Source organism: Polyodon spathula, chromosome 39, assembly GCF_017654505.1.
Source record: "Polyodon spathula isolate WHYD16114869_AA chromosome 39, ASM1765450v1, whole genome shotgun sequence".
In the NCBI taxonomy this organism is placed as follows: domain Eukaryota; kingdom Metazoa; phylum Chordata; class Actinopteri; order Acipenseriformes; family Polyodontidae; genus Polyodon; species Polyodon spathula.
This window is the reverse complement of record NC_054572.1, coordinates 1,188,271-1,196,876: the sequence shown is the minus strand read 5'-3', so window position 1 is coordinate 1,196,876 and position 8,606 is coordinate 1,188,271. Positions and strand designations below refer to the sequence as shown.

The window sequence follows — 8,606 nt, the reverse complement described above, 5'->3', positions numbered from 1 at the left end:
CTAATGTTTATCTGTCTCCTCGGTGACATCTGTTGCTCATGCCCCCCCCCCCAATGGTAAAGCTTAGTCCTGGATGCAAAAAAAAAAAAAGGTTAAAAGATCACTACTTCGAAACTGTGCGCGCACATGGCATTGCTCTTTGAAACGTGTTCTGCTTTGTTATTGTGCAGCGGCTGAGAAAAGGCAGGCAGAAGGAAATGTGTGCGCGCACCTGTTTTAGATGAATTACGGTAGAGCAAGAGACTAAACTGTCCCTAAGATCTCCCAACACAGACACAACCCGAGTAATTCAACGCTGATTTCACTCCGAATGAGCAGAGGACAGACGAGATGCCAAAAACTCGAGCAACAATTGTCGGGACTTCTGTAAAGCTTGCGTTCTAAATAATAATAAGGAAAGTAAGAGAGAAGCCGGGGGAAGCCGCGAGAAAGAATTAATAAAACTGCGTTTTTAACTTCCAGAAGAGCCGTGACCATGCTGCCAGTGAGCTAGTGCGCGATTATTGTTTCGACTTACCACTGAGTGATCACTTTGTGAAAGGAAACAATTAAAAAAAGGGAACGGACTAATAAAGACGATCACCTCTGAAAGTAATGATCCTGCACCATCTGTCCTAGATCAACATTGCTTGTTTTTCTTTTTTTTTTTTTTTTTTTTTTTTTTTTTTAATTTTACGTTGCTTTTTATCTTTGCCCTTTTTGGATCGCCGGGACAGTTCCTGAAACCTGGAAGTGAACAATCCACATGGTCCAGGCGTAGTGTGAAAGTTGAGATCTCCAGAATTTCAAAACAGGTTGATTTTTTTTTTTTTTCTCTTCGTTATTGTCATAACTACTTTTAAACGATATGCCCTGCATTTCTGTATTTTCTTAAAATCTGTTTTAAATGTAAAGCATCGAACTAACTTATTATGACTTTAGTTTGACAGGTAAGGTTGTTTTAAAAGGGGATATTCAATTTTAATACATTAACGTGAATACTTGTAAAGTAGTTAAGCCACGTGAATTTATTAAACATTAGTGGGAAACTGGTTTTTAGAAACGATTTTTTAAAAAATGTGTTCTGTTTTCTTTTTCATGTTTTAGGTTCTGCGGTTTTTTTTTTTTTTTTAATTAAATGTTTAATTGTGATCAAATATGTAATTTTACACCGCTTCGGTTTTGTGTAACAAACTGGTAGGCTAAATGTTTCACTTCATAGCTGTACACGTTCATTCATTAAGGTGAATGTAATTGTACTCCAAGCTGAAGGTAGCTGAACCGGTAACTAGTAGTCTATTGTTTCCTTGCATATTTTTCTTAGACAAGCAATTGTTAACTTATTATTTTTTCTTCTAAATTGCTTTTCTTAAGAGTTGCATCGGTCACTGAGAATATCAGGTCATGCTAAGCCGCCCGTGCCTTATATTATACAAAATACAACAGTTCAAATAAACAAATAAATAAATAACCAACCAACCCAGGAGAGGACAAGAGTGTTTCTTCTGTTCTGATATTTTTTCAGTCATGGGTAAGCTAATTTAAAAGTAGCTTTTTAACAGAGAGAGACACGCATGGAGTTACGCGTTGTGTTAGCTGGGTTCCATTTTTTTTTTTTTTTATATGCTGCATTAGATTGTGTATCCACGTCAGTGTGGATAACTTCACGGTATGTTTGACCAACCATCTGTCCATCGGACAGCGCCTAACAGGTTTTTTTTTTTTTTTTTTTTGCAAGAAGGGTAACGATCTACTTTCTTATTTGAATTTAAAACGTGCTTTGTGTTTGTACCGTAGACTGTGGAAATGCACTGAACGAGGCCCGCGAGTTTTCTCCACTCCCTTGACTAAGGTGTTTCAAAATGCGTTCGCAATCACAGTTGCTAAATCATTAACTGAGCAGCAAGCATAGCATTTGTGTGCAACACGAAGTCGTCGCACATGCGTAAGGACAGGCTGTGGTAAAAAAAAATAAAAAAAAATAAAATAAAAAAAAATACAAGTGAGAACTTATAAGATTAAAATGATTTCATAAACTATTTTTACGTTTTAAATATTGCACTGTACTGCCAAGCTATTAACTGTGAAAAGTGACTGATGAGAATTTTAAATAACTTTTTTTTTTTTTTTTATTCACACCCAACTCAAATAAATAAATAAACGGTAAAACTGTTAATATTCATTTTAAGTTTTGAAGAACTTCCGAGTGCTCAAAGCAAGTAACACAACAAAGCTTGTGCTGATACGAGTTACACGCCTTTGTTACAAGTTTAAGGTTTGATAAATTATTTTACAATCCTGTTTTAATGACGTGTGTCATTATATCAAAGAGGAAGACGAGTGTCGAGACTTTATTAGCAAATAAATACAATTAAGCGGTCAATATAAGTCTTTTAAAACGTCATACAATGCAACACTTGCAAATACGTTGAATGTGTTATTCTTGTTGCATTTCATTGCAGTATTAATAATAATAATAATAATAATAATAATAATAATAATAATAGACGTTTTTCAATTCGACAGGATTGTTTTTAAAACTATTTGCATTTCGCGAAGAAATACATGTTGCACTTCAGCCTATACAGAAGTTTTATTTTTTATTATTTTATTAAACATTTTAAAGGCAACGCTTTACAACAGACTTTAAACATGTGGGATTACGTTTTTAATTAATTGTAGATTAACATTTAAACCACAGGCCATATATTTTAAATAGCTCTTGCCCAAACAAACCAGAAACAAAAATGTGCTAATAACACTTACTTATTATAATTTATATGTTTTATCCCAACGTTTCTTTTTATATAAAACATGTGATTTGGGGTAAAAGCACAGACTAAAAGCAATGTGTGCATAAACACCCTTTAAAATACAGTGTAGAATTACCTAGAAATTAAATAAAATAATGCTTCCCAATTTAGAGTCACACATTGCATGTTCAAAGACGTATAGGCGTAGGGTAAACTACCGTCCACAAAATAAACAAGCATCATCTCCAAAGAGATTCTGAACAATTCACAATTTCCCGCCTGGTATAACGAAAGAACCATTTTCTCAAATTGGTTGTAGCCCCGTGTCTCTGAAAAGTCTGTATGTAATTTGATTTGTTTATATTTTAGAAAATTACTCAATTTGCCAGATTACACTTTTTTTTTTATTGTTAAAATTTAAACGCGACATATTTATTTATATTTGTAATGTTGAACACGGTGTTTCATAAAGTAATTGAAAGGCTATTTACACCCAGAATTGACATGTATTCATAAAAAACGCCTTTTTTTGACAAAGTTGTGAAACAAGAATACGTAATAAGTAACTTAAAAGCGTATTTCTTAAAGTGTTTTCCAGTAAACATAATGCAATAACAAAGATAATAGGCCATATACATCGCACATTACTGTAAATTTGATAAATCATTTCTTATGAATGTTAACACATCATTTAAGATACCTGGATCTTTTTTTTTTTCTGTGTGAATGCCAAAGGTGTTCCCTCCAATGTAATTTAGATGGGTGACGGCCTGTTAACCGATTCATGTTCTTTTGTCTTTATTACTGTGTTTCATTGAATCAGCCTTTAGTTACGGTCAGTGCTGCGGCAAATGCAGCAACTTGACCACTGCAATCACATCTTATACGCAAGCACAGTCTGCTGCTGTGTCCGAGTTACTCCGTCAAGACTTTTCCTAGGTACACAAAAGCAGCAGTATTCATATTCGTATGTTTTTTTTTTTTTTAAGTTTGTGTATATTCGGAAATAGCTATTTATATTGCATTTTTAGAAGTACATTTTAACATTGTCATCTAAAGTTACATATGTGTTTATGTCCATATTTTTCCCTTTTAAGTACAATGATTTAACTAATAGTATCTATGTGTGAGCAGTGAGGACCCCACAATGCTCTTTGCAACGAGTATTCTCCAATTGTATTTTATTATTCCCAAAACCTTATTCCCTGATTTGTAAATTTAAACCTTGTTCCCTGATTGTAAATTTAAAAATAAAATAAAGTTTATGTGTAATCTTCTACTTTTTAAAATATATTTGATATGGAACAAAACATTAATTATACTTAATGTTATATATAAACATTTTTTACTAGAATTCCAAACACACAGACTTTACCCTTTACTCCTAATAGTAAAATCCTCTTATCACTTTCTCCCAGACCTGCTTAAAAAAAAGAAGCTGCTTTCTTCAGATACAGATTAGCCTTTAATGATTACTATCTAAGAAATAGGTATGTGTGTGTGTGTGTGTGTGTGTGTGTGTGTGTGTGTATATATATATATATATATATATATATATATATATATATATATATATATATATATATATACACACACACACACACACACACACACACACACACAAATGGACCTGCTGGACCTCCCTTAGAAGTGTGTTCTAGATTTAATAAACAACAATACAGGTGGCCCCACGCAAGCATGTGCAATAAAGATATAATGTTAGATTTCTTACAGGTCGTAAATGTGTGCTCAGAGCCTTTCTAAATATATACTGAAGTGTTTTGCAGTGCATTGCAAAAGAGAAGCGAATTGGGCTCAGTTCTCTTGTGCAAAACTCCTTTAAACGGTCCCATTATTGTTGGTTGTACTGTAGTTGCACTTCTGTGTTGCTTTGTGAAGGAGGAGCAAGTAACACTACCTTGTTACCATTTTAAAAAAAAAAAGAACAGAGCAAGTTTATACTGCAAGGCTTTCCTGGTGAGGAAACAAAATCAAAAACTTTCAAATTTTAAAGTATTTAAACAGCTGACGCAAGGGGAAAAAAAAAAAAAAAACTGGTATCTGCTGGTTTGACCTTAGCTTTGGACAAGCACCTGACTTTGTAACAGGACACCTACATTACGTTTTTAAGCCAAAAAAAGAGCAAATTTTTTCTTTCCTTTGAACTGAAGCAACTAGTGTTTCGATTTGAGTGTACCTTGCTGAGATTAAAAGCCTGCCCGTAGACTCTCCTTGGGTGTGTCTATTTAACTAAAACAAATACTGTACCCCATTGGAGCCGTGTATGTGTGACATGTGTGTGTGTGTGTGTGTGTGTGTGTGTGTGTGTGTGTGTGTGTGTGTGGTTCGTAATTTAAAATGAGCTCCTGTCAAGGGAGGTCAGCTTTGGCCGCAGTTTTGGAAGTACTCTGTCAAGCCTGAAAAACAGGACCGCATTGAGCCCTGCTGGGAGCTAGGTGAGGTGGCGGGCATTTTGCTTAAAACAGGTTGATATCTTTTCCATTGTAATGCTCAAGTTTGCCGATACTGCAGAAAGCTAATTTTTCAGTTTACTGTTTCAATGGTGCTACGTTTTGTTTTAATAAATCAAAGTGTAGTATTATATGCATCTGTGTTTGCTATTAGAATGCCCTAATTTAAAATCGTAAACCTCTACAAGATCTGCAATATTAGTAACACTAATAGGTCAAATTATTGCTGAAGCAGGTTTCTGATGATGATGATCAGCCAGCACCAATTCAGTGGACAGCAATTAAACATGTGGTTTTAATTGAAGCAGTTATTTGTGTTCGTGATGGCTGAAATATTTTTGAAATAATAAATTACATGCGTTTTCAGACAGCAGGGACAGCTACTTATTACTGTACTTCTAGCTGTGTCGTTTAGCTTTGTAAAATAAGCAGACCTGAATATCAGGCTACTTGGTCAGTGTGTTTTTGTTTGTTTTTCTACTTAATTAAAAAAAAAAAAAAAAAAAAAAAAGATAATCCAGAAAATACAATAATCCTATTTGAAAATCAGGATATTATAGAGGATTGAAATAGATAAATTAATACCCCATACAATGTGTATGCTGTGCTGCACTGCGTCCGCTGCTGGACACTACAGTAGAGGAATAGGAAAGAACGGCAGCAAACTTTGAAAAATGTTTGAGGCAAGACATCGGTGAATAGGGGAGGGGGGCAGATCAATCAATCAATCAATCTTTATTTTATATAGTGCCTTTCATAGTGGAACAAGATGCAGATCAGTAGCCGAACGTGTTGTTTTGCACACAATTGAGGGGGAGAATCTCTTCTTTACCTTTCGCTTTTTCTCAAAGATTCAGGCTTCCGAGACTTCTTCAAAGAAATAAGAAGCCACAGATTAAGGAGGGATAGAGGGAGCTGAACTGAGACCTGTTCAAATCACACACCTTTTCCCATTAACTGCGTGACCCTGTGCTACGCTGTGCTGCGCTGTATGCAGTGAACCAACATACACACGCACACACAATCCCCTCTCTAGTCTAAGCAGAGGTGATTGATGCACCATAAAAGAGGAAGACCCATTTCCGATGAGAACGTCTTGCAGAAGATAGTGTGCTTGAAGGAAATGCCAGTATATTAAAGGGTGCTGGTCATTATTCTGTGTGTCCATTAGCTAAACCACCCAGGGGAAAGCTTTGCTGGCAGCAATACAATTTATTAACCTGTACAGCAGATGGTGAAAAGTATTCTTTTATATGAACTCTATAATTCTATCATATCATCATTGTGCTTAAAAAAAAAAAAAAAAAAAAAAAAAAAAAATCTAGTTTTAATATTAGGAACATCTCTTAGCTGACACTGAGTGATTGGCTTGTATTGCATCTAAAAAAACAGTGGGCATATTAGATATGATGTGCTTGCTGTTTCAGTATTTTTTTCCCATAATAAATAGTCATATTGCTGTGCACTGCTTATTCTATGTGTAACACTATTAACAGGAAAGGTTTTAAGATTAGTACAGCACTAGGTGTCAATGTAAAGATGCATAACACTTGAGACCACATTTCTACTTGCCTTCCAAAGGGGAATATGAAAGGGTAGATCTCATTAAATTGTATTTGACAGTACAGAGCTAAATCTTTGAGTACAGAGTTAAAATATGGGTAATGTTTGTTTTAAAACAGAACATTTGTTTATATGACTGTATTGAAGAGTGGTGAATCATTGTGGTAATGCAGTCGCTTAACTGTATTGGACATGAAGTTAAAAATAATTGATTAATCTAATTGACACCACCTTGTGTGTTTTCCCTTTTTCAGTGTTTTAGTTTTGCATTTGTCTGGTCTGGTTATGAGTTTTTGCTTATTTCATACCATTATTTATGACCTAAATGATACTTTTAACTTTCTAGTATTTTAGTTAGTATTTCTCTGTAATTTTATATAAACTGGTCAGAATACAGCTACACAGAACGTGTTGGGCAGGCAGTGTATTTAGAATATAATCTGAACCAGTCCTGTCTTAGTAACGGTTTGAAAACCAATGGAATGCGCAGAACAGTTGCGAGTGGTTCGTTAGGGCTGGAAGTCTTTATACAGCAGATTGTAGATGCGTCTTAGAGAATTTGTAAGTAGTCCTTCACCTTTACATCTTTAGCATTGTATATTTAATGTGGTATATCTTCACAGCATATCTATCTATATATATGTGTGTGTGTGTTTATATTATACGCTGTCAGCTGTTCTTGTGTTTCTGGAACCAGTTGATCTTTTGCCAGCGTCTGTGGTTTGTTGCTTTATCACACCAGCCAGGCTTTGAATCCAGTGAGAATGTTTTATTAGAGTGGACTGTCTGCACTGCACGTCAGCAAACATTTATACTGTGCCCAGGGAACCAAACTGGCATGCAGTACAGTCTGTAAGCTGCATCTGCTTTACTGTGACAATCTTAGTGACGACTCAGGTTAATGAACATCACGCTTTAATTAACAAGTTGTAATTGACCTCGTCATCTGTTGAAGTGCATTTCACAAATAATGTGTTTTGTTGCATTTCAAGTCTGATTTAACAACAGAACATGTCGTTTATATATTGATGCCAAACCGATACATCTTTATTGGGAATGTATCTGTCACTTTAGTAGACAAAGTTAAAACATGCATGTCTGCATTGTCAAATCTGTTCTGTACTTAAGAGAGTTTTCTGATTTCCTGATATATTTATGAAAAAATGAAAAATATATATCTATAAAAAAATGCTATATATATATATATATATATATATATATATATATATATATATATATATAGTACTTGGATACCAGTAATAATGCCTACAGTGTTTACATTAAAGAACATTTGCTTTGACAATTTTTTCCTTTTTTTAAGCGAAATGAATAAACAATTGTGCCTCGACTGCGTGTTTTTTTCCTGCACCTAGCTATTCATTTTAAACAACTTTTGAAGTCCTGTGATGTGATATGTGTGTGTTTTTAATTTACATGTTTCAAAAGAACAAGGGGGTTGTTGTTAAAATCCTGATTTGGATCGCCAAGTCTGTCTGTAAAATGAAAACAAATGCGGCCCGTTCGAAACAAAGCAAATGTTCGCTGAATGATAACCTCGTTTTAAAATGTAGCTTTTGAACAGCAGTTTAGAAATGAGCTGCCGTTTTTCCTTTTGTCTTGCTTTAAATAAACTGTGCACTTAATTTGCTAATTGCACTTTTTGTTGTTTTTAATTAAATTTTGTTTAAGGTTTATAAACTTAATCAAAACTAACCTGATTGTAATTATCACAAGTTTTTTTTTTTATTTTAATTCCTTTGTTCCTTTGAAGTCCTCCATTTTGTGGTCTTGTGATCCCTTCCACATTATAGGACATTATTAGCCTCTACCTGCTAAGAGA

The 8,606-nt window shown here is 34.4% G+C and overlaps 1 protein-coding gene across 3 annotated transcripts in view; it reads left to right on the top strand.

Moving 5' to 3' along the window:
* The first annotated feature begins 203 nt into the window (after nt 1-203).
* The window catches only part of LOC121304636 (forkhead box protein P4-like), a 95,359-nt gene continuing 86,956 nt past the window's right edge, over nt 204-8,606 (top strand). The window contains exon 1 of one of the 3 annotated variants that reach the window (XM_041235876.1): nt 204-794. The gene's annotated coding sequence lies outside the window, so the exon portion shown is untranslated. Of the gene's footprint in view, nt 795-4,351; nt 5,189-8,606 lie in introns of those variants that run through there. The other 2 variants (XM_041235878.1, XM_041235877.1) reach the window with 2 other exon arrangements.